Here is a 27,043-nt window from a genome sequence, read left to right on the forward strand (position 1 = left end):
AATAAGTGGGAAATATCAGAAAGGGAGATAGAACATGGCAGACTCCTAACTCTGGGAGACGAACTAGGGGTGGTGGAAGGGGGAGGAGGGCGGGGAACGGGGGTGACTGGGTGTCGGGCACTGAGGGGGGCACTTGATGGGATGAGCACTGGGTGTTGTTCTGTATGTTGACAAATTGAACACCAATAAAAAATAAATTTATTATTAAAAAAAAATAACATTGACCAGGGCAGCCGCGGTGGCTCAGTGGTTTAGCTCCGCCTTCAGCCAGGGGCGTGTCCTGGAGTCTGAGGATCGAGTCCCGCATCTGGCTCCCTACATGGAGCCTTCTTCTCCCTCTGCCTGTGTCTCTGCCTCTTTCTCTCTCTCTGTGTCTCTCAGTGAATTAAATCTTAAAAAAAAAATTGGACCGGGGATCCCTGGATGGCTCACTGGTTTAGTGCCTGCCTCTTCCCAGTGCGTGGTCCTGGAGTCCTGGGATCGAGTCCGACGTCAGTCTCCCTGCATGGGAGCCCGCTTATCTCTCTGCCTGTGTCTCTGCCCGCCCCCCCTGCTCTGTGTCTCTCATGAACAAATAAATAAAATCTTAAAAAAAAAAAAAAAACATTGACCTTGGGGCACCTGGGTAGCTCAGTGGTTGAGTGTCTGCCTTTGGCTCCAGTCAGGTCGTTATCCTGGGGTCCTGGGATTGAGTCCCATATCAGGCTCCCCCACGGGGAGCCTGCTTCTCCTTCTGCCTATGTCTCTGCCTTCCTCTGTGTGTCTCTCATGAATAAGTAAAATCTAAAAAATAAAAATAAATAAATAAAACCCATTGACCGGAATTTATTCTCATGGCCACAGATGACAAGAAAGGCTGGGAAATACAATCTTTAATCTAGAAAATCATGCATTCATTTGAAGTCTATTCTTGAGAAATGACAGTACACGATTACCAACCTTTGCTCTATTTATTTGTAGGGTTATAGTAATCACTAAGTGTATGTCAGCTTTTTCTCCTCCATTAAATTTTTTAATTACAAAGATAATATTTACAGTTCAAGCTCATTATAAGAATCCAAATAATACACGAGTATATACAGTCAAGAATCTCCTCCCTTTCTCTGAGGAGTTTAGCATGTATTCTTTACACCTATTGTTATGGTCGATGGTCTGCACATGTATACATGTATCCATCCATTCATCCAGACATACATACCTACATATGTATATAACTTTTTGTTTCTGTGTTGTCCCCTTAAGCAAGAACAAGCTTGTGTAATAACATCTTACTCTGTGACAGACAATATATCATGTAGCCATTCCTGTGTCATGATTGCAATTGTTCATGTTTCATATCACTTAATGATATGTGCCTGCTCATATAGACAGCTTGTCCAGAAATGTCTTAATGAAACTAATTTCTTTTTGCAATAACATGTTTTAGTTCTTTTCTTACGTATAAAAGTAATATCTCATCGTTATAGGAAATTTGAGTAAGTATACATGTGATTGCATAATAAAGCAAGAGCAAAATAAACTAGAATAGACTGCAGTTGCTTTGCTTTCCAGAGTAAATGGCATAATTCATAGCAGTGTGGAAATAAATATCTTTATTGCTCTCTTCTCTCCAGAGTAGTAGGAACAGGAAGAAAGAAGTGTGACATTAAAATGTCAAGGCCTGTGCTGATTTTTGTGTGTGTGCTTCTGTAGTGTGGGACTGAAACAGATGGTCTGCCTTTTAGCTGTTTATCGGAGCCCATTAGTCAGTCTTTGGATAGGTAGAAGAAGATGCACAGTATAACTTAATATTTATAAGGAGTGGTGGTGAGTGTTATGTGTGTGGCGGATGAGGCCTGAGGGAAAGGTCCTTAGAAAGAGGGGAAGCAAAGCATCTAGAAGTGATAAATGGGGCCAAGAAAGAAGGTGCAAGATTGGAGCCCACAAAAGCAGTGAACAAGTGAAAAATTACACCTTACAATGTCTCCTTTTAGGTTGTAAATGTTCAGTGTTGATTATTTCCCATGTCTTCTTGTAATCTCCCCCTCTGCTTCTCAGACCATCGGTAATGTGTAAACTCACACAAATATCTTGGTTAAGTGATTCTGAAGTGTGACTATCATGGAAACAGCTGTTTATCTGCAAGTAAATTAAAACAATGATGAGTTGGCATTTTATTTTTTCATATTGCCATGGAATAAAAAGAATGACAGGTGAGTGATCATCATGCATTAGTTTCCAGTCCATTTAATCGGTCTGACAAAGCAGTAGAGACCATTCCTGGGTTCTTGACTCATTACACTGTGATCCCAGTACACAGGATGTATTTTTGTGTCCAGTCAATATTTCTACTTTCATTTTAAAATTGTGGTCTTTTGGGGAGAATGTAGGCTAGGGAAATGGGAAGTGAGAGGAGGTAAGCCCTGACTAGAGTGCTAGAATATGTGATCTTGGTAAGGTTTATTGCCCAACTGTTAATGAAGGAGAGAAAAGGAGAGATCAGAAGTGGGAATAGGAGAAAGGAATTAAACTTAGACCTTTTATTTCTCAACGAAATGTCTTCCTACAGATGAAGAGTATCCAATGGCTGGAATTATGCAGTATTGTAACATCTAAAAATATTGATGACTTCTACTCCAATTAGGAAGGCAGTTTTGGGGCAGACCGTGACCCCAGGCTTCCTTGATGAGATCACCACCTAGATATTCAGGAGAATAATCATAGATTAGTCAACTCTCCAATTATGGCAGTATATTTGGAAGTATAGAATAACTTTTTAAAAAATATTTTATTTATTTATTCATGAGAGACACATAGAGGCAGAGACACAGGCAGGGGAGAAGCAGGCTCCCTACGGGGAGCCTGATGTGGGGCTCAATCCCAGGACCCCGGGATCACACTCTGAGCCAAAGGCATACGCTCAATCACTGAGCTACCCAGGTGCGTCTAGGATATCTTTTTTAAAAAGAGTTTTTTTACTATTTATTCATGAGAGAGAGAGAGAGAGAGAGAGAGATAATGAGAGCATGAGCAGGGGGAGGGTCAGAAGAAGATGAGAAGCAGACTCCCTGCTGAGCAGGGAGCCCCACACTGGGTTTGATCCCAGAAATCCAGGATCTTGACCTGAGCTGAAGACGGATGCTTAACAGACTGTGCCACCAAGGCACTATAGAATATCATTTGTGACATTTGTGAAAGGTCCAGAAAATATAAGATAAATATTACCTTAGCATCCTCTCTTTCCCTGATGGGGTGACCGAAGCCTCCCCAGTTTGCCCAGGTTTTCCTGGTTTTAGCACTGAAAGATGTGCATTCTTGGAATTCCCTCAGGCCTGGGCAAACTGGGGTTGGTCACTGTACTCCAAGCCTTCCTCTCTTGCCCCCCCCCCACCCCCATCATCCACCTCTTCCACTGACCTAGTTTTTGGAGCCTTAGCGCGGTCTTTTCCTTCTTCAGGAAACCTATCATCCAGGATGCCTGGGTGGTTCAGTGGCTGGGTGTCTGCCTTCGGCTCAGGGCGTGATCCCGGAGTCCCGGGGTGGAGTCCCACATTGGGCTCCGTGTATGGAGCCTGCTTCTCCCTCCGCCTATGTCTCTGCCTCTCTCTCTGTGTCTCTCACGAATAAATAAATAAAATCTTAAAAAAAAGGAAACCTATCATCCAAACAACATGAGGAAAATGAAGGTGCTCCAATGACATTACGAATAAGGAAAACCTAAGATTGTTTTCTATCCTTAACAGCAACAAGAAAAATTAAGTAGTCATGCCCAGCATGGAGCCCAACATGGGGCTCGAACTCACAACTGTGAGATCAAGACCTCAGCTGAGATCAAGAGTCAGATGCTCAACCAACTGAACCACCTGGGTGCCCTAACAAAAACATTTTTTAGTATTCCCTCATTTAAATTTCAATCATATTAAACTTTAAGGTTTTTCCTGAGCTGTTACCCAACTATTAGAGTTGTCTATAGTTTTACATTCCTTTTGTATATATAAAACAATGTTTTTTTTTTGTATTCTTTACTGGAGTGTAATTGACACACGATGTTACATTAGTTTCCAGTGTACAGCATAGTGATTCAACAACAACTGTGTGCTTTATGCTATATTCACCACAACTGTAGCTATCATCTGTCACCATGCAACACTGTTATAATACTACTGACTGTATTCCCTATGCTGTACTCTTTTTTCTGATTTATTCCTTCCATAACTGGAAGCCTGCCTCTTCCATTCACCTTCAACCATTTTGCACCCACCATTGGAGCACCTAAATACATAAAACAAATGTTTTTTTCTCAGTTAGCTATAATCTTTTTTTAAAAAAGATTTTATTTATTTATTCATGAGAGACACACAGAGAGAGAGAGAGAGAGAGAGAGGCAGAGACACAGGAAGAGGGAGAAGGAGGCTCCATGCAGGGAGCCCGACGTGGGACATGATCCCGGGTCTCCAGGATCAGGCCCTGGGTAAAGGCGGCGCAAAACCCCTGAGCTACCTGGGCTGCCCACATAAAGCAAATCTTAAGGGACATAAAGAGAGAAACTGATGGTAATACAATAATAATAGGGGACTTTAACACCTCATATCAATGGATAGATCATCCAGGCAGAAAATCAATATGGAAGCTGTCTTTGAATGTCACATTAGACCAGTTGGACATAGCAGATACATACAAAATATTCCATCCCAAAAGAACAGGATACACATTATTTTTCAGGTGCACATGGAAAATTCTCCAGAATAGATCACATGTTAGGCAAAAAAACAAGTCTCAGTAAATTTAAGAAGATTGAAATCATACTTACATATGTTTTCTGACCACAACAGTATGAAACGTGTAATCAGTTGCAAGAAGAAAACTGGAAAAACCAAAAATATGTGGAGGCTGAACATGCTACCAAACGGCAAATGGGTTGATGGAGAAGAAATCAAAGACAATTTAAAAAATACGTGCTTTAATTCTTCTTTAAATATTTGATAGAATTGTCCAGTGAAACTATCAAGGCCAGGAAATTTCTTTTTGACAGTTTTTAAAATATAAATATGGAAACTATTTCCATCACAATTAAAGGAATATTAAACCTATGTATTTCATATCAGATGAGTTGTGATAGTTATTTGTTTCCTACAAATTGGTGAGACTTGTAAGTTGTCATATTCATTTGTGTAGTTATTCATTGTATTCTTTTATTATTCTGTTGTCTGTAAGACTTGTAGTGACAGTCCTTTTCATTCGTTATACTGATGATTTGTTTCTTCTCTCCTTTTGTTTATGTCAGTCTTGCTAGAGGTTGTCCATTTTTATCTTTTCCAAAGAACCACTTCCAACTCTGGCAACCACTAATACATTTTCTATATTTGTGAGGGATTTTGTTTCTGTGTTTGTTTTAATTTCAAATATAAGTGAGGTCATATGGTATTTGTCTTTCTCTGGATGACTTATTTCACTTAGGATAAGGCCCTCAAGTTTCCTCCATATTGTCACAAAAGGAGGGTTTTCACATTTTTTGTGGCTGAATAATATCCAATTATATATAATATATGAAATATTATATATAAAATCACATTCTCTTTCTTTATTCATCTGTTGTGGGCAATTAAGTTGTCCTCATGTCTTGATTATTGTAAATAATGTTTTAATGAACATGGGGCTACAGATACAGATAACTCTTTGACATCATGATTTCATTTCCTATAGATAAATATGTAGAAATGTAATTATTGCTGGACCATGTGCCAAATTTATTTTTAACTTTTTTGAGGAAACTCCATATTGTTTTCTGTACTAATTGCACTAGCTTATATTTCCACCAACAGTACACATGGGTCCCCTATACTCCACATCTTAGTCAACAGTTATTATTATTGTTTTTTGTAATAGCCATTCTAACAGGCTTAAGGTGATATATTGCTGTGGCTTTGATGTGCATTTCCTCAGTGATTAGTAATGCTGGGCACTTTTTCATGTACCTATTGGCCATTTGTTTGTCTTTGGAAAAATAACTATTCAGATCCTCTGCCCATTTTTTTAAAAAGATTTTTTAAATTTATTTATTCATGAGACAGAGAGAGAGAGAGAGAGAGGCAGAGACACAGGCAGAGGGAGAAGCAGGCTCCATGCAAGGAGCCCGACATGAGACTCAATCCTGAGACCCCAGGATCACATCCTGGGCCGAAGGTAGGCACTAAACCACTGAGCCACTCAGGAACCCTCCCCCCCTGCCCATTTTTAATTGGATCATTTGCTTTTTATCCTATTGAGTTGTGTAAGATATTTTTATATTTTGGATATTAAACCTTTATCAAATATATGACTTGTAAATATTTTCTCCAATTCTGTAGGTTGCCTCTTTATTGGCTGATAGCTTCCTTTGCTGTTGAGAAGCTTTTTAGTTTGCTGTAGCCCCCCATGTTTATTTTTGCTTTAGTTGCCTTTGCTGCTGGTGTCCAATCCAAAAATATCATTGCCAAGATTGATGTCAAGGAGCTTAGCCTCTTGTGCATTCTTCTAAGAATTTTATGGCTTCGGGTCTTATGTTAACTCTTTAGTCCATTCTGAGTTATTTTTATCTATGGTGTATGATAGTGATCCAGCTTCATTCTTTTGCATGTAGCTGCCCATTTTTCCAGTAGCCATTTATTTAAAAAATATAAATATTTATATAAAAAATAAAAATATTTATTATATATCTTGTCTTCCTCTAAATTAATTCAGTATTGTGTACACACACACACACACACACACACACACACACATATATATTTTTTTCTGGACACTTTATTCTTTTCCATTGACTTATGTATCTGTTTTTATGCCAATGCCACACTGTTTTAATCATGCTAGCTTTCTAATATAGTTTATTTTTTAAATTTTTTTAAGATTTTATTTATTTATTCATGAGAGACACAGAGAGAGAGAGACAGAGAGAGGAGGCAGAGACACAGGCAGAGGGGGAAGCAGGCTCCATGGAGAGAGCCCGAGGTGGGACTTGATCCCGGGTCTCCAGGATCACACCCTGGGCCGAAGGCAGATGCTCAACTGCTGAGCCACCCAGGCGTCCCTCTAATATAGTTTAAAATCTGGAAGTGTGATGCCTCCAGCTTTATATTTCTTTCTCAAGACTATTCTGGATAATCTAGGTCTTCTGTGGTTCCATGCAAGTATTTGGATTATTTGTTTTAGGAGTAATTTTCTAAATTTCCTTTCAGGATTTTTTATTGCTAATGAATAGAAATACAACTGATTTACTTTTTTTTTCAACTGATTTACTTTGTAGATTATTTTTTGTCCAGCAAATTTGCTGAATTTATTAGTTCTAACATTTTCTTGGGTAAATCTTTAGATTCTCTTACATACAAGACTATTTTATTTCCACGTATAAATGATTCTAGACCTTCATTTCCAAATTTTATTTCTCTTTCTTGCCTAATTGTCCTGGCTACAAATTCCACTTTATTGTTGAATAAAATTGTCAAGAGCAGTCATGTTTTTTCGGATTTTTATATCAGAGTAAATGTTTTTGGGTTCTCTATTCAGTATGATGTTTGTGGTGGGCTTTCTTCATTTGTTAGTTTTTTTTAAGATTTATTTATTTATTTGAGAGAGAGAGACAGAGAGACAGAGAGAGAGGTGGAAGGAAAGAGAATAAGAGAGTCTCAAGCAAACTCCCCGCTGAGTGGGGAACCCAACAGGGGGCTCGATCTCATGACCCTGAGATCATGACCTGACCTGAAATCAAGAGTCAGATGCTTAACCGTTGAGTCACCTAGGTGACCTTGCTGTGGGCTTTCTATATATGGCTTCTAATATATGGTTAGAGAGTTGTCTTCTAGTTTTTTTTTAAGATTTTTAATTTATTTATTCATGAGAGACACAGAGAGAGAGAGATAGAGAGAGAGACAGAGATACAGGCCGAGGGAGAATCAGGCTCCATGCAGGGAGCCCGATGTGGAATTTGATCCCAGGACTCCAGGATCATGCCCTGGGCCGAAGGCAGGCTCTAAACCACTGAGCCACCCAGGCATCCCATCTTTTAGTTTTTTAAATTGTTTTTGTGTGATAAAAGGGTGTGGAATGTTCTCAAATGCTTCTTCTGCATTGATATGATCCTGTGTCTTTTTCTTCATTCTGTTAATGTAGTCCATTTCAATGATTGATTTGTACATGTTGAACCATCCTTGCATTTCAGGAATTAATTCCACTAGGTCCCACTGTATAATCCTTCTTTTAGTGTGCTGTTGAATATGATTTGCCAGTATTTTTCTAGGGATTTTTATGTGACTATATAACATGAATATTGTTCTCTAGCTTTTGTTGTTTTTCTATTGTCCGGTTTTGATATCAGGGAAATGCAGGCCACATTGAATGAGTGGGATATGTTTTATCCTCTTTGGGCTTTTTGAAGAGGTTGGTGAGATTGGCATAAATTCTCATTTACGGTGTTTTGTAGTTAGTAGTAGTAGTAGCAGTAGTAGTTGTGTTGTCATTTTAATTCACCAGTGAACCTTTGGACCCGGGCAGTTTTAGGTTTTTGGATGTTTTTGGATTTAGCGATTCAATCGTTTTACTTAGCACAAGGTCCATTTAGGTTTCCCATTTAGTCATGCTTCTGTTTTAGTAGTTGAGTGTTTTGAAGAATTTATCCATTTCTTGTAAGTTATCCAATTTATTGTTTCAACAATTGTTGGTAGAATTTTTCTTTTCTTTTCTTCTAAGCTTTTATTTAAATTCCAGTTAATGGGCATACAGTATAATATAATTTAAAGTGTAAAATTTATTGATTGAACACTTGGCTAAAACATCTAGTGCTCATCACAAGTGCACTCGTTAGTCTCCATCACCTATTTAACCCCACCCCACCACCACCTCCCTGCTGGAACTATCAGTTTATTTTCTATAGTTAAAGAGTCTATTTCTTGGTTTGCCTCTCTCCCTCTCTCTCTCTTTCTTTACGCTCATTTGTTTTCTTTCTTAAATTCTACATATGAGTGAAATCATAATGGTATTGTGTCTTTCCTGACTGACTTGTTTTGCTTACCATTATGTTTTCTAGCTCCCCTCCATGTTTTGGCAAATTGCAAGATTTCATTCTTTTTGTGGCTGAGTAATGTTCTGTCGTATATATACACCACCTCTTTTTATCTATTTTGCTAGTCTTTGACATCTGGACTCTTTCCATAACTGGGCTATTGTAGATAATGCTGGTAAATCTTAGGATGCTTGCATTATGTCTAATTAATATTTTGTGTTTTGGGGGTGAATACCTCGTGGTGCAATTGCTGGATTATAGGGTAGTTCTATTTTTAACTTTTTGAGGAACCTCCATCCTGTTTCCCAGTGTTAGTGCACCAGTTTGCATTCCCACCAACAGTGTAAGAGGGTTCCTTTTTCTCTACATCCTCAGCAACACCTGTTGTTTCTCGTGTCGTTGATTTGTATTTCCCCAGTGATGAGTGATTTTGAGCATCTTTTCATGTGTCTCTTGGCCATCTTCATGTCTTCTTTGGAAAATGTTTATTCATGGTCTTCTGCCCCATTTTTATAATTGTATTATTTGATGTTAGGGGATGATGAGTTTGCTAAGTTCTTTATAGATTTTGGATTCCAAACCTCAGATATGTCATTTGCAAATATCTTCTCCCATTCTTAGGCTGCATTTAAGTTTTGCTGATTGCTTTCCCTTGCTGTGCAGAAGCTATTTATTTTGATGAAGTCCCAATAGTTTATTTTTGTTTTTGTTTCCCTTGCATCAGGAGACATATGTAGTAAGAAGTTGCTAAGGCCAACATCAAACGGGTTACTGCCTGTGTTTTCCTCTAGAAATTTAATGGCTTCCTGTCTTATCTCTTCCTTTTGCATGTTAGTCCAGTTTTCCCCAACACCATTTGTTGTAAATACTGTTTTTTCCCCCTTTGGATAGTCTTTCCTATTTTGTAGAAGATTAGTTGACCATATATAGTGGTAGGTTCATTTCTGAGTTTTATTCTGTTCTAGTGATCTAGGTATCCATGTTTGTGGCAGTACCATACTGTCTTGATCACTACAGCTTTGTAATGTAAGTTGAAGTCCAGAATTGGGATGCCTCCAGATTTGATTTTCTTTTTCAAGGTTGCTTCATTTATTTGGGATCTTTTGTGGCTCCATACAAATTTTAAGATTATTCTAGCTCTGTGAAAAATGATCTTCGTGGATGGCATTAAATGTGTAGATTGCTTTTTGTGTAGCATAGACATTTTAACAATATTTCTTCTTCCAATCCATGAGCAGGGAGTTGTCTTTCCAATTCCTTGTATCATCCTTCAATTTCTTTAATCAATTTTTATAGTTTTCAGAATATAGAACTTTTACCCCTTTGGTTAGGTTTCTTCCTTGGAATCTTATGTTTTTTGGTGCATTTGCAAATGAGTTTGATTCCTTGATTTCCGTTCCCTGCTGCTTCATTATTGGCGTATAGAAATGCAACAGGTTTGTACGTTGATTTTATATCCTGTGATTTTCTGAATTTGTGTATCAGTTCTAGCAATTTTTTGGTGGAGTCTTTGGGTTTTTCTACGAAGACTATTGTGTCTTCTGGCAAATAGTGAAAATTTGACTTCTTCCTTGCTGATTTGGATGACTTTTATTTCTTTTGTTATGTAATTTCTGTGGCTAGGACTCAATGTTAAGTTACAGTGGCAGGAGTGGATATCCCTGTCCTGTTCCTGACCATAGGGGGAAAAGTTCTCAGGTTTCCATCTAGTAGGATGATATTAGCTGTGGGTTTTTGGTATATTTCATATATTCATGTATTAATTAGGTTGAGGTATGTTTCCTCTTCCTACTTTTTTGAGGGTTCTTATTTTGAAAGGTTGTTGTACTTTGTCAAATGCTTTCTCTGCATCTATTGAAATAATCAAATGGTTCTCATCATTTATTTGATTAATGTGGTGTATCACATTGATTGATCTGTGAATATTTTTTTTATGATTTTATTTATTTATTCATGACACACACACACACACACACACAGAGAGAGAGAGAGAGAGAGAGAGAGAGGCAGAGACATAGGCAGAGGGAGAAGCAGGCTCCATGCAGGAAGCCTGACATACGACTGGATCCCGGGTCTGCAGGATCTCCTGAGCTGAAGGCGGCGCTAAACCGCTGAGCCACCTGGGCTGCCCTGATCTGTGAATATTGAACCACCCCTGCGGTTCAGGAATATATCCCACTTGATTGTGGTAAATGAATCTTTTAATGTACTGTTGGATTTGGTTTGCTAGTATTTTATTGAGAATTTTTGTATCCATATACATCAGGGATATTTGGCCTGTTGTTTTCTTTTTTAGTTGAGTCTTTATCTAGTTTTGGTATCAGGGTACTTCTGGCCTCATAGAATGAATTGGAAATTTCCCTTTCCATTTTATTTTTTTTATTATTTTACTTTTACATAGTTGGGGAAAAATAGGTATTAACTCTTCTTAAATGTTTGGGAAAGTTCATCTGTGAAGCCAGGTGGCCCTGAACATTCGAACGGTGGGATTTTTTTTTTTTTTTTGATGACTGATTCGATTTCTTTACTCTTGCAGTTTTCTATTTCTTTTTCTTTTAGTTTTGGTAGATTATAGATTTCTAGGATTTATCCATCTTTTTTTCTGGTTGTCTGAATCCTTGGCATATAGTATTTTATAATATTTTCCTAGATTTGTTTGTACTTCCGTGGTGTTGGTTATTACTCCTCTCTCATTTGTGATTTTGTTTATTTGGATCTTTCCTCTTTTCTATTTGATAAGTCTGGCTAGAGGCTTATCAATTTTATTTTATTTTTTCAAAGAACTAGCTCCTGGTTTCTTTGATCTGTTCTATTGGGGTTTTGTTCGTTTGTTTTGTTTTGTAGTATGTGTGTGTTTGTTTTTAGTTTCTATATCCTTTGCTTCTGCTCTAATCTTCATTATTTCCTTCCTTCTACTTGCTTTAGGCTTTGTTGGTTTGTTGTTGTTGTTTTGTAGCTCCTTTAGGTGTAAGGTTAAGTTGTTTTGGGGATTTTTCTTGCTTCTTAAGATGGGCATTTATTGCTCTATACTTCCCTCTTAGGACCACTTTTGCTTCATCCCAACGGTTTGGGACCATTGTGCTTCATTTTCATTTGTGTCCATGTATTATTATTTTTTTAAATAACTTCCCTGATTTCTTGGTTGACCTATTCATTCTTTTCTGACATGTTGTTTAGCCTCTATATATTTGTGGTCTCCCAGGTTTTTTTTCTTGTGGTTGACTACAACTTTCATAGTATTGTGGTCAGAAAATATGCATGGTATGATCACAATCTTTGTGTACTTTTTAGTACTTGGTCCTGATTTGTGACCTAGTATGTGATCTATTCTGGAGAAGGTCCCAGTGCACTTGAAAATAATGTGCGGGGAGGCCTGGGTGCCTCAGTGGTTGAGCGCCTGCCTTTGGCTTGGGGCATCATTCCAGGGTCCTGGGATCGAGTCCTGCATCATGCTCCCTGCGAGGGGTCTGCTTCTCCCTCTGCCTGTGTCTCTGCCTCTCTCTCTGTGTCTCTCATGAATAAATAAATACAATCTTTAAAAAAATGAGAGAAAAGAATGTGTATTCTGCTGCTTTAGGATGAAATGTTCTGAATATATCTGTTAAGTTCATCTGGTCCAGTGTGCCACTGAAAGCCATTCTTTCCTTGTTGATTTTCTGTTTAGATTATCTCTCCATTGATGTAAGTGGCATGTTAAATTTCCATACTATTTTTGTATTATTATCAATGAGCTTCTTTTGTTTTTGTTATTGTTTTACATATTTGGCTGCTCCTATGTTGAGTGCACATTTATAATTGTTAGATATTATTGTTGGATTGTCTCCTTTATTTTTATTTCTTTTAAGATTTTATTTATGTATTCATGAGAGACAGAGAAAGGCAGAGACACAGGTAAAGGGAGAAGCAGGCTCCATGCAGGAAGCCCGATGTGGGACTCGATCCTGGGACTCCAGGATCACACCCTGAGCCGAAGGCAGATGCATTCAACTGCTGAGCCACCCAGGTGTCCCGATTGTCTCCTTTATTATGATATAGTGTAGTGTGCTTCTTTACCATCTTTGGTTTAATGTCTAGTTTGTCTGATATAAATATTGCTAATCTGGCTTTTTTTTTACATCCATTTCCATGATAAATATTTGTCCATCCTCTCACTTTCAATGTGCAGGTGTCTTTAGGTCTAAAATGAATCTCTTGCATGCAGCATATAGATGGGTCCTGTTGTTTTTTTTTTTTTAGTCCATTCTGACACCCCATGTCTTTTGATTGGAGCTTTTAGTCCATTTATATTCATTAATTATTGGTAGACGTGTATGTATTTCCATCTTGTTATTTGGCTTGTCATTGTTTCTGGAGATTTTCTCTGTTCCTTCCTTGCCTTTGTTGCTTTTGGTCTTTCCTTTGCACTCAAACAGTCCCCCTTAATATTTCTGCAGGGCTGGTTTAGTGGTCATGAAGTCCTTTTGTATTTGCTTGTCTGGGAAACTCTTTATCTCTCCTTCTACCCTGAATGATAGCCTTGCTGGGTATTTTTCCCATTCAGCACGTTGAATATGTCATGTCACTCCCTTCCCACTTGCCAAATTTTGTTGAAAGATCTGCAGCTAGTCTTATGGGTCTTCCCTTGTCAGTTATGTACTTTTGTCTACCTTCTCTTAAGATCTTTTTTCGTCACTATAGTTTGCAAATTTAATTAAAAGATGTCTTGGTGTTGGCCTGCTTTTGTTGATTTTGATGGGATTTTTTTCTGTACCTCCTGGATCTGAGTGTCTCTTTCCTTCCCCAGATTAGGGAGATTTTCAGCTGTTATTTCTTCAAATATATTTTCTGCCCCCTTTTCTCTCTCTTCTTCTGAGACTCGTATAATATGAATGATGTTACATTTGATGGAGTCACTGAGTTCCCTAAGTCTATACTCATGTTCCATAATTCTTCTTTCTCTCTTTTGTTCAGCTTCATTATTTTCCATTATTTTGTCTTCTTTATCACTGATTCATTTCTCTGCTTCTTCCATCCTATGTCCATTGCATCAAGCTTATTTCCACTCTCAGTGAATTGCATTCTTCATTTCTGACTGTTTTTTTAAACTCTTTTTTTCTCTGTGGTAAGGTCCTCCCTGAAGTCTTCCATTCTTTTCTCAAGCCCAGTGAGTATCCTAATGATTGTTGCTTTAAATTGGCCATCAGGCATGTTACTTACATTTGTTTCACCTGGATCTCTGGCCATGACCTTACCTTGTTGTTTCATTTGGGATGAATTCTTCCATGTTGGTGCATTGTCGAAGTCTCTGCCTTCTTCTCTGTGTTAGAAAAGCCCATTATATTTCCTGCTCTTGAGAGTAATGACTTCATGAAGAAGAGGTCATAGAGTGTCCAGGGCCTGACACTTCAGGGAGTCTCTCCGGTGTGTGCTGCCTTCACTCTGCTGTTGTGTTTTGGCTGCTCTGTCCTTCAGGGTGGTCTTCTGCAGAGACTCTCCTTGCCTGTAGTGGCAGTGTTTGGTCCTCGGCCGGTGTGGTGAATTTTAACTAAATGTACTCTGGTCTGCTTGTGAAATGAGACCCAATGCTATTTCGACTAGATTTGAAGCTGTGTAGAATTCTGTTCAAGGGATATGGTGTGGGTGGAGGTTTCAGCTGGTCCTCTGGGGGAAGGGGCCTGCCACACTGGGACTGAGGCAAGCTTGACCAAGAGGGGCAGTCTTGCATGACTGCAAGCGTGTGGGACTTGGTGTGAGCAGGTTAGGACACCCGCATTGGTGCTTGCACTGCTTACTGCAGGTGGTTTTGTGATTATGCTGAGGGGTAGGCATTGGAAATGTCCTGTGTCTTAAGGGGCCAATCCCTGAATGCTGCCTCTCCTTTCTGTGTAGCCCCAGGCATTCTCCAGATTGCTGTTTCCACAGTGTCTGCCCCAGTATTATTTGCCCACCTTCTCTCCAGGAGTAGGGCAGAACCCTGCCCTCAGGGTTCTGTCTCAGCCAAGCCTGGTGACTTTTAAAACTCCAGTCTTTACGCCCTGCTGTTTGAAAAACTGATGAAAATCAGCCCCTCTCCTCTCATTTTCCCTGCCAATGGCTTTGGGGAAATGTTCTCCTCTTGCATTCCATTTTGTGCTCCTCCCTTTCTCTCTCTCTCTCTCTCTCTCTGTCTCTCGCTCTCGTTCTGCTCTCACTCTTGCTCTCTTACCCCCAATCCCCCGCTCCCCCCAGCCCAATCTACAGCACCCAAGATCCATTTCTCCCCTAAACCATGTCTCTGCACTTTCTACTTTCTTCAGTGTGGCTTCCTCTCTTCCTTTAGTTGTGGAGTTTCTTCTGTCAGGCTTCAGATTGATTTCTGGGGTATCTAGAATGATTTGATAGTTATCTAGTTGTGTTTGAGGAAAGAGATGAGCCTAAGGTAATCCTGTTCTGTTGCCATCTTCAACCTCTCCTCCACAGTATTTCCTTATACTGCTTTATTTCTTCCTTGTGACCTCAGTGGTAATAACTCCTCTTCCATTTCTGATTTTAGTATTTGGGTCTTGTTTTTTTGTTTGTTTTGTTTTGTTTTTTGTAGTTGTTAATCTCACTGATGTCAGTTTTAGTGATCTTTTCAAAAAGCCTACTTATTTTTTTCAATTTAACAATTCATTTATTCGTACTCGTCCTTAATAGTCAGTCTTCATATCCACATTTTTATTTCATCAACAATCATCTCAGACACACCCTCTAACAGGAGTGACTTAAAATATTACGACAGGAAACTATGCCATGCTTATTGTGTTTGAGATGATACATCAGGTGCTCTCTGAACTACAAAGGGTAAAAGGAAACCCTCTCATTACAAACTGACAAAGGTAAAAGGTACATTTCTCACAACACATGAACCACATATTCACAAATAGATCTGAGTTTAATACAAATGACATAATTCCTAGTCAACTACGGCTACTTTTATAACTTCATATAGATAAAGAATTAGGCTACAATGCACTATAATATTCGGTAGACTTCAGGGCCAGTATCCTTAGTACATCACAAAATACATTTTGATATCCCAAAGAAGCAAGACTTGCAAGTAGGCATTTTAAACATAACTAATCTACAGCTACAAAGTTCTACTCTTGATAGCATTTACCTTTTTGGGGAGTCTCCCAGTCTCCAAAGGATAAAGGCAGAGAGTAGAATCAGTATAACAACAACAAAAGGAATCAGTATAACATTTACACAGAAGTCCGTATTGTAAAAGCTATAAAGACTTGCAGCATAGTGGGAAGGGGCCTTCCACTCCTTCACACTGCATACAAGTTCTGTAAATTATGTGGCATATCTCTTGGTCCACTGTCTGGCTATCCTGTCATGTTCTGCTCTGTTGGTCAAATAATGAGTGGCTATGCTTCCAACCAGAGGATCCACAGGGTTGCAATCTGTCAAAAGAGAACAAATCGACAGCAAAATCTTTGAAATAGTCGAAGCAGGACTCCAGTTGTCTTTTAGGATGTCCAGACAGATGACTGCCTGACTGTTGATGTTGCAGTGATAGATTCTGGTGCAGAAAGTAACTTTCAGTGGTTTAAATGGATAATCAGATGAAAAAGTGATATCCAGAAAAAACACACCACCTTCATATACAGAACCTGGTGGACCAAGTATAGTCCATCTCCATTCATAAATGTTATCTCCTTTAGGCCCAGCACTGCAGTTAGGAGGAAGATCAAGAGATATTTCAGCTAGCTCCTTCTGAATTCTTTTAGCACTAGTGGATAACAGCAGTGGTTTTGCTAGAGAGTTTGGTGTTTTTCTTCTGCTGGGTGGCAGAAGGTTTTCTTTCTTCTTGTTCTTCAGGTTCTGGAGCGGCCGAGTCTCGCTGGTCTGCATCTGAACTACCACTGCCAGTGCTGGGGCTCTCATCATTGGACCTTTGCCTATCACTGGACATCTTGGTGAAGTTATTTCTTGGAAAACTCGGCCGCCTGCCTGGCCCGCTCACACGCCGCTACCAAGCCTACTTAGTTTTTTTAAATTTTTCTTCTCTTTGGTTGATTCTGCTCTAATATTATTACTTTCTGTAGATTTGGGTTAACATTTCCTTTTTTTTTTTACTTCTGTGACGATAGCTTTGGATTTTTGATTGGAGATGATTCTTTTTAAATATAAGTGGTCACAGCTATCAACTTCTGTCGTAGCACTACTTTTACTGTGTTCCATAAGATTTGGTAGATTTTGTTTTGTTTTGTTTTCTCAATATGTTTTATAAGTCCTATTTTCAATTCTTCAGTCTATCAGTTGTTGAATACTGTATTGTTTACTTTCTACGTATTTGTGAATTTCTCAGTTTTCTGTCTGCTACTGATTCATTCCATTATGGTTTAAAAAAAGGTATTTTGTATTATTTCCATCTTTTTAATTTTGTTCTGTGGCTTAATATGTGGTTTATATTGGAGAATATTGCATATGCACTTGAGTAGATTATGTATTCTGCTTTTCTATATGTTTATTAAGTCCAATTGTTCAATAGTGTTTTTTAAGTCTTCTGCTTCTTTATTGATCTTTTGTTTGGTTGTTCCATCCATTATTCAATGTGATTATTAAAGTCTCCTTTATTGTTGTGTTCTTGTCTTTTTCTCCCTTAAATTCTATCAATGTTTGCTTCATTTGTTTATTGGTTCTGATATTTGGTGCATATACATTTATTATTATATATTTCTGGTAAATTAACTCTTTTATTATATAATGTCCTTCTTTGTATTTTCTGTTGAACTTAAAGTCTGTGTTGTCTGATATTATCAGACCCCTGCTTGCTTGTGGTTCCCATTGGCATAGGATTTTTTTCATCCTTAGAGAGAGAGAGAGAGAGAGAGAGAGAGAGACAGGCAGAGGGAGAAGCAGACTCCCTGTGGGGAGCCCTATGTGGGACTCGATCCCAGGATCCCAGGACCATGACCTGAGCCAAAGGCAGACACTCAACCACTGAGGCACCCAGGTGCCCCTTTAAGTCCCTTTTAAAAAAAACAATATTATGCCCATCTGTGTTTTCTATTCAGGAGTTTAATCCACTTACATTTAAAATAATTATTGATGGTGAAATAGTTACTACTGTCATTATCTTAATTGTTTTCTATATACTTGGTATGTTTTCTGGTCCTCATTTCCTCTCTAACTGATTTCCTTTATATTTTGTTACTTTTCTAGTGTTGTGCCTTGACTCTCTTCTCATCTCCTTTTATGTGTATTCTATATACATTTTCTTTGTGGTATGAGAAATATATAAAATATCTGAAAGAACAATATATTTAAAATGAATAGGAACTCAATTTCAATCACATGGAAACTGTTCTTTACAGTGCTGCCCCACCGACTTTATGTTATTGATAACACAAACTACATTTTTATATTTTATGTACTCATTACATATATTTTCAGTGCTTTCTATGGCTTTGGTTTTGAAATTATATTCCAGAATTAAACACACCAAAATTGGCATATACAAGATTCTCTATTTATTCATATATTTACTTCATCTGAAAATTTTATATTTTCATATGGCTTCATGTTTTTATCTTGTGTCCTTTTATTTCAATTTGAATTCAACATTTCTCATAAAGCAACTCTAGACTTAATGAATTCCCTCATCATTTGTTTCTCCAGGAAGGCTATAATTTCTTCATTTCTGAAGCACAGGTTTACCTATATCTGTACTCTGGGCTGAAATTTTGTTCTTTCATCTTTTAAATATATGACCTCACTGCCTCTGGCCTGCATGGTTTTTGCTTATAACTTCATAAAAGCTCCTTTGTACATGACACATCACTTTTCTCTTGCTGCTTTCAAGGCTTTCTTTTTTCATTTGACTTTCTACTATTGAAGTGTGTCTCAATATGGGTCTCTTTGGGGCGGAATGGGGGGAGGCTGGGTGGATTAGTTGGTTAAGCATCTGCCATTGGCTCAGATCATGATCATGGGGTCCTGGGATCTAGCCCCACATCAGATTCCTTGCTCAGTGGGGAACCTATTTCTCCCTCTCCCATCAGCTCCTGCTCTCTCTTGCTATCTCTGTGACTCTCTCTGTGTCTCAAATACAAAAATTAAATCTTTAAAAAAAACCCAAATGTTTAAAACATTGTTTAGGGATCCCTGGGTGGCTCAGCAGTTTAGCGCCTGCCTTCGGACCAGGGCGTGATCCTGGAGTCCTGGGATCAAGTCCCACATCGGGCTCCCTGCATGGAGCCTGCTTCTCCCTCTGCTTGTGTCTCTGCCTCACTCTGTGTGTCTCTCATGAATAAATAAACAACAAAAAAAATTTTGTCCCTCTCTCTCCCTCCTTCCCCCCAGCTCTCTCTTTCATTTGACTGCCTAGCAAAATGTTGTCAATTTGAAAAAATTTTAATTCAAGAAACCGAGTTTTTAAAAATTTCTTCTTTTGCATTTTTTTCTCTATTTTATTTCTATCATAATATAATAGTTTTCCTTCCCTCTGCTTTCTTTATGTTGAGTTTGCTCATTTATTTTAGTTTTTTAGTGTGGATTTGGGGGGTTTGATCTGAGATTTTTATTATTTAATAATCTAGGATATCAGAGGTGTTAAATTTTTCTTAGATCTTTTTTTCTTTCCTTTTCTTATTTTATTTATTTATTTATGTATTTATTTTCTGTATATTTTTATTGGAGTTTTGTTTGCCAAAATATAGCCTATCACACAGTGCTCATCCCGTCAAGTGTCCCCCCTCAGTGCCTGGCAACCAGCTACCCCATCCCCCTATCCACCTCCCCTTCCACTACCCTACGTTCCTTTCCCAGAGTTAGATGTCTCTCATGTTCTGTCATCCTCTCTGATATTTCCCACTCATTTTCTCTCCTTTCCCATTTAATCCCTTTCTTTTTTTTTTTTTTAAAGATTTTATTTATTTATTCATGAGAGACACAGAGAGAGAGAGAGAGGCAGAGACACAGGCAGAGGGAGAAGCAGGCTCCATGCAGGGAGCCCGACGTGGGACTCGATCCTGGGTCTCCAGGATCACACCCTGGGCCGAAGGCAGTGCTAAACCACTGAGCCACCCGGGCTGCCCGTTAATCCCTTTCCCTTTTTTTTGTATTTCCTGTGTGAATGAAACCATATGTTTGTCCTTCTCCGATTGACTTACTTCACTCAGCATAATACCCGCCAGTTCTATCCACGTTGAAGCAAATGGTGGGTATGCATCACTTCTAATGGCTGAAGAATATTATATATATATACTACATCTTCTTTATCCATTTATCTTTCGATGGACACTGAGGTTCCATCCACAGTTTGGCTATTGTGGACATTGCTGCTATAAACATCAGGGTGCAGGTGTCCCGGCGTTTCACTGCATCTGTATCTTTGGGGTAAATTCCCAGCAGTGCAATTGCTGGGTCCTAGGGTAGTTCTATTTTTAACTCTTTGAGGAACCTCCACACAGTTTTCCAGAGTGGCTGCACCATTTCACATTCCCACCAACAGTGCAAGAGAGTTCCTCTTTCTCCACATCCTCTCCAACATTTGTTGTTTCCTGTCTTGTTAATTTTCCCCATTCTCACTCCTGTGAGGTGATACCTCATTGTGGTTTTAATTTGTATTTCCCTGATGGCAAGTGATGCGAAGCATTTTCTCATGTGCTTGTTGGCTATGTCTACGTCTTCTTTGGTGAAATTTCTGTTCATGTCTTTTGTCCATTTCAGGATTGGATTGTTTCTTTCTTTGCTGTTGAGTTTAATAAGTTCTTTATAGATCTTGGATACTGGCCCTTTATCTTGAAATGTCATTTGCAAATATCTCCTCCCATTCCGTAGGTTGTCTTTTAGTTTTGCTGACTGTTTCTTTTTGCTGCACCGAAGCTTTTAATCCTGAGTAAGTCCCAGTAGTTCATTTTTGCTTCGGTTTCCCTTGTCTTCATAGATGTATCTTGCAAGAGTTTGTGCTGTGGCTAAGTTCAAAACGGGTGCTCCCTGTGTTCTTCTCTAGGATTTTGATGGATTCTTGTCTCACATTTAGATCTTTCATCCATTTTGAGTTTATCTTCATGTCTGTTGTAGGAGATTGGTCTAGTTTCATTCTTCTGCACGTGGCTGTCCAATTTTCCCAGCACCATTTATTGCAGAGTCTGTCCTTCTTCCAGTGGATAGTCTTTCATGCTTTGACAAATATTAGATGACCAGAGTTGAGGGCCCATTTCTGGGTTCTCTATTCTGTTCATTGATCTATGTGTCTGTCTTTGTGCCAGTACCACACTGTCTTGATCAGAGCTTTGTATTGCAACCTGAAATCCGGCATTGTGATACCCCCGACTCTGGTTTTCTTTTTCAGTATTCCCCTGGCTATTCGGGTTTTTTTCTGATTCCACAGGAATCTTAAGATGATTTGTTCCAACATGGTATTTCGATAAGGATTTATTTGAATGTGTAAATTGCCCTGGGTAGCATTGACATTTCACATTATTAATTCTTCCAATCCAGGAGCATGGAATATTTTTCCATCTCTTTGTGTCTTCCTCAATTTCTTTCAGAAGTGTTCTGCAGTCTTTACCTCTTTGGTTAGGTTTATTCCTAGGTATCTTATGCTTTTTCGGTGCAATTGTGAATGGGATTGAGTCCTTAATTTCTCTTTCCTCATTCTCATTGTTAGTGTATAGAAATGCCACTGATTTCTGAGCATTGATTTTGTATCCTGCCACACTGCTGAATTGCTGCATGAGTCCTAGCAATCCTGGGGTGGAGTCTTTTGGGTGTTCTATGTACAGTAACATTTTATCTATGAAGAGTGAGAGTTTGACTTCTTCTTTGTCAATTTGAATGCCTTTCATTTCTTTTTGTTGTCTGATTGCTGGGCTAGGAGTTCTAGTACTATGTTGAATAGCAGTGGTGAGAGTGGACATCCCTGTCTTGTTCCTGAATGTAGGCTCCCAGTGTTTCCCCATTGAGAATGATATTTGCGGTGGGCTTTTCGTAGATGGCTTTTAAGGTGCTGAGGAACATTCCCTCTATCCCTACATTCTGAAAATTTTTAATCAGAAATGGACTGTATTTTGTCAAATGCTTTCTCTGCATCTATTGAGAGGATCATATTATGGTTCTTGTTTTTTATCTTGTTCATATGATCTGTCACGTTGATGGCTGTACGAGTGTTGAACCAGCCTTGCATCCCTGGGATAAATCCCACTTGAATAATGTTCTTAATGTACTGTTGGATCCTATTGGCCAGTATCTTGTTGAGAATTTTTGCATTTGTGTTCATCAGGGATATTGGTCTGTAATTCTTGTTTTTCGTGGGGTCTTTGTCTGGTTTTGGAATTAAGGTGATGCTGACCTCATAAAATGTGTAGGAAGTATTCCACCCCTTTCGATCTTTCGGAACAGCTTTAGTAGGATAGGTATTGTTTCTCTTTACGTGTTTGATAGAATTCCCCTGGGAAGCCATCTGGCCCTGGACTTTTGTGTCTTGGGAGGTTTTTGCTGACTGCTTCAATTTCCTGCCTGCTTATTGGCCTGCTCATGTTTTCTGTTTCTTCCTGTTCCAGTTTTGGTAGTTCGTGGTGTTCCAGAAGTGTGTCCATTTCTTCTAGTTTGAGTTGTTTCGAATTTTGTGAGGGATGCTTGTATGGCGATGTATTTCCCCCTCAGGACTGCTTTCGTTGTATCCCAATGATTTTGAACAGTTGTATCTTCACTCTCCTTAGTTTCCATAAATATTTTTAATCCTTCTCTAATTTCCTGGTTGACCCATTCATCTTTTAGCAGGATGCTCTTTAATCTCCACGTGTTTGATTTTCTTCCAAATCCCTTCTTGTGATTGAGTTCTAGTTTCAAGGCATTGTGGTCAGAAAACATGCAGGGGACAATCCCAATCTTTGGGTATTGGTTGAGACCTGATTTGTGACCCAGTATGTGGTCTATTCTTGAGAAAGTTCCGTGTGTACTTGAGAAGAATGTGTATTTGGTTGCGTCGGGATGCAAAGTTCTGTATATATCTGTGAAATCCCTGTGATCCAGTGTATCACTGAAGGCCGTTGTTTTTCTGGTGATTTTGTGCTCAGAATATCTGTCTGTTGCAGAAATTGCCTTGTTGAAGTCTCCCAGTATTAGTGTATTATTATTTAAGTATGCGTTTGCTATGGTTGTTATTTGATTGATATACTTGGCAGCTCCCACATTACGGGCATAAATATTGATGATTGTTAGGTCCCCTTTTTGGATAGATACTTTAAGTATGATATAGTGTCCCTCTTCATCTCTTACTACAGTCTTTGGGATAAACTTTCATTTACCTGAAATGAGGATTGCTACCCCAGCTTTCTTTTGAGGACCATTTGAATGGTCAATGGTTCTCCAACCTTTCATTTTCAGGCTGGAGTTGTCCTTAGGTCTAAAATGAATCTGTTGTGGATAGCCAATAGATGGGTCTAGCTGTTTTGTCCAGTCTGAAACCCTGCATTTTCGATGGGATCATTTAACCCATTCATGTTCAGAGTGAGTATTGAAAAACATGAATTTAGTGTCACTGTAATAACTATTCAGTCCCTGTTTTTGTAGATTATTTTTTTGTGCTTCCTCTTTCTTTTACAGGGTCCTCCTTAATATTTCTTACAGAGCTGGTTTGGTGGTCACATATTTTTTTCAGTTCCTGCCTATCTTCGAAGCTCTTTATCTCTCCTTCTATTCTGAATGAGATCCTTGCTGCATAGAGTCTTCTTGGCTGCATGTTCTTCTCATTTCGGACCCTGAGTATATCCTGCCAGTGCTTTCTGGCCTGCCAGGACTCTGTGGATAGGTCTGATGTTAATATAATAGTTCTCCCCATATAAGTTAGGGATCTCTTGTCTCTTGCTACCTTAGGATTTTCTCTTTATCTTTGGAATTTGCCAGTTTCACTATTAAATGGTGAGGTGTTGAATGGTTTTTATTGAATTGGGGGGGGGGGACTTCTCTATCTCCTGGATCTGAATGCCTATTTCCCATCCCAAGTTAGGAATGTTCTCAGCTATGATTTGTTCAAATATGCTTTCTGGCCCTCTGGCCCTCTTGGCGCCCTCTGCAACCCCAATTTAATGTAGATTTTTCCTTCTGAGGCTGTCATTTATTTCCCTTAAGCTTTCCTCATGGTCTTTTCATTGTTTTCTCTTTTTTCCTCAGCTTTCTTCTTTGCCATGGACTTGTCTTCTATGTTGCTCACCCTTTCTTCTACCTCATTAACCTTCGTCTTTAGGACCCCCAGTTAGGATCTGGTCTCATTTAATTGATTCTTAATTTTGGCCTGATCGGATCTAAATTCTGCAGTCATGAAGTTTCTTGAATCCTTTATGCATTGTTCCAGAGTCACCAGTAGCTTTATATTCATGTTTCTGAATAGCTTTCTGACATCGAATTGTAATCCAAATTCTGTAACTCTGTTGAAAAGAGTACTGGTTCTGATTCTTTCTTTTGAGGTGAGTTCTTCTTTCTCGTCTTTGCTCAGTGTAGAGTGGATATGTGAGCGGGCTGAGTCAAGAATATCAACCACTTCCTATGTAAATTTCACGCTAGATGATTCTGCTGAGGTCAGAGACCAGATATTGAATACAGAAATCAGAATGAAATAAAACCAAAGGATCAATAAAGTGAAAAACAAATTTTAAAACACAGTGGTAAAAAAATAAAAGGCAAAGAATCCCAAAGAGCAAGAGGGAAAAAAAGAAAAAAGAAAAAAAAAGTGGAAGAAAAAAAAAAGAGGGGGTTACTGGGAGATGGTGGTGGTGATGAAGTTGTAGTGGAGGGAAAATGTAGTCAACCTGAGGGATTTTAGAGGGTAATCCTCTTGTTTCTGAATATATGAAGTTCTCTATGGTAGAAGTTGCTAAGTTCCAAATCCATATAAACCAGAAATACTTGTGGAGGACCCCAACATTGACCACCAAAACATAAAAGAGATAAAAGATGGGCCAGAATGAGAATTAGAAGTCTCACAGAATGAACCAGCATGGTATACCACTTGGTTCTGGGTGAATGCCAGTCATGTTTTAGAAGGTATTGACTTCTGCCATTTTAGAACCAAATGAGTCAGAGAAAACAAAAAATATAAAACAAATATATCTTGTGTATGTCCCAAAATTAAGTTCAATATGTTGAGGGGAATCTAGAAGTGGAAAATATATCTAGGACCTGTAATTATAGAAGTATGGAAGTCAAGAAGGAAGAATCTTAAAAATGAAGAGGTGGTAAAATATTGTAGTTAAGGTGGGAAAAGAGTAAAAAAAATTGGAAATTTACAGTCTGATATAAAAACGAATTGTACTGGAAAAAGGAAGAAAAAAAATAGAAAGGGTACCCTCTGGTTCCATATACTGTAAATCCCTGAACTTGTCTTGGAATTTTCCAGGGCTGCTTGGTCAAGAACTTCCTCTTCCCCTGTCCTTCCAGCTGGTCTTCTGGGGGAGGGGCCTGCTGTGCTGATTCTCAGGTGTCTGCACCTGGGGGAGCTGCCACGCCCCCTGCAGGTGCTGGGCTCAGTGGGCGCTGTTTACCCTGTGAGTCCTCTGTTCCCTGGTGGCCATGTCTCTCCCAGGCACAGGGTGATACCAGGAGGAACAACCATACTGCCAGCGGCCAGGTCTCCACCTCTGGAGTCATCTCCCCCCCCCCCCCCCAGTAACTACTGTAGTCTCGCAGTCCACACTGGCCTAGGTGCTCCTGGGCCAACATGGGTGCACTGATCTGCACAGCTTGGGTGGCGGCCAGTGGCAGAAGAGTCCTCGCTGTCCTGTGCCCTCCCCGCTTCCGCCTGTCCTGCGGGGAACTCAGGATCCTGGGCTGTGTCTGCTCGGCTCCCTGGGACCCGGGCCCTGTGCTGCTGGAATCGCGCTCCCTGGGTGCGCAGCTCTGGAAGGCAGCAGGGTGCAGACGCCTCTACCCAGAGCCACTGCAAGACTGATCAACTTCTCCCGGATGCCCCACCAGGTGCATGCCCCAGCCCTTTACTTAGATTGGCCCACAGACTGGGGTGCACTTTACTCCGGGGCACACTTCCTCTATTAGTTACTAGGAAACTGGAGGCTCCACTGTCCCTCCTGCGATTCTGCTCGATTTCCCTGCTAAGCGCCTTTCGGTCTGTGAAGAATCCCGTGCCCATCTTTTAAAGCTCCTGCTTCTCTTCTGCATGTGGATGTCCAATTTTCCCAGCACCATTTATTGAAGAAACTGTCTTTTTTCCAGTGGATAGTCTTTCCTCCTTTGTCGAATATTAGTTGACCATAAAGTTGAGGGTCCACTTCTGGATTCACTATTCTGTTGCATTGATCTATGTGTCTTGTTTTTGTGCCAGTACCACACTGTCTTGATGACCACAGCTTTGTAGTACAACCTGAAATCTGGCATTGTGATGCCCACAGCTATGGTGTTCTTTGTTAATATTCCCCTGGCTATTCGGGGTCTTTTCTGATTCCACACAAATCTTAAGATAATTTGGTCCAACTCTCTGAATAAAGTCCATGGTATTCTGATAGGGATTGCATTAAATGTGCAAATTGCTCTGGGTAGCAATGACATTTTCACAATATTAATTCTTCCAATCCATGAGCATGGAATATTTTTCCATCTCTTACACCATACACAAAGATAAACTCAAAATGGATGAAAGATCTAAATGTGAGACAAGATTCCATCTAGAATTCTAGAGGAGAGCACAGGCAACACCCTTTTTGAACTTGGCCACAGCAACTTCTTGCAAGATACGTCCATGAAGGCAAGAGAAACAATAGCAAAAATGAACTATTGGGACTTCATCAAGATAAGAAGCTTTTGCACAGCAAAAGGAAGAGTCAACAAAACTCAAAGACAACCTACAGAATGGGAGGAGATATTTTCAAATGACATATCACATAAAGGACTAGATTCCAAGATCTATAAGGAACTTATTAAACTCAACAGCAAAGAAACAAACAATCCAATCCTGAAATGGGCAAAAGACATGAACAGAAATCTCACAGAGGAAGACATATGCATGGCCAACAAGCACATGAGAAAATGTTCCGCATCCCTGGCCATCAGGGAAATACAAACCAA

The 27,043-nt window shown here is 39.3% G+C and overlaps 1 long non-coding RNA gene and 1 pseudogene across 1 annotated transcript; both read right to left on the reverse strand.

Moving 5' to 3' along the window:
* Positions 1-962: 962 nt before the first annotated feature.
* Positions 963-4,843, reverse strand: LOC119878023. The gene is made up of 3 exons (XR_005385960.1): positions 4,790-4,843; positions 2,517-2,677; positions 963-2,118 (listed from the first exon to the last, which is right to left on the reverse strand). It is a non-coding gene; the product is annotated as an uncharacterized LOC119878023 (long non-coding RNA).
* A 10,928-nt stretch (positions 4,844-15,771) lies between these two features.
* Positions 15,772-16,931, reverse strand: LOC119878024 (annotated as a pseudogene).
* Positions 16,932-27,043: the final 10,112 nt, after the last annotated feature.

Source organism: Canis lupus, chromosome X (assembly GCF_011100685.1).
Source record: "Canis lupus familiaris isolate Mischka breed German Shepherd chromosome X, alternate assembly UU_Cfam_GSD_1.0, whole genome shotgun sequence".
In the NCBI taxonomy this organism is placed as follows: Eukaryota; Metazoa; Chordata; class Mammalia; order Carnivora; family Canidae; genus Canis; species Canis lupus.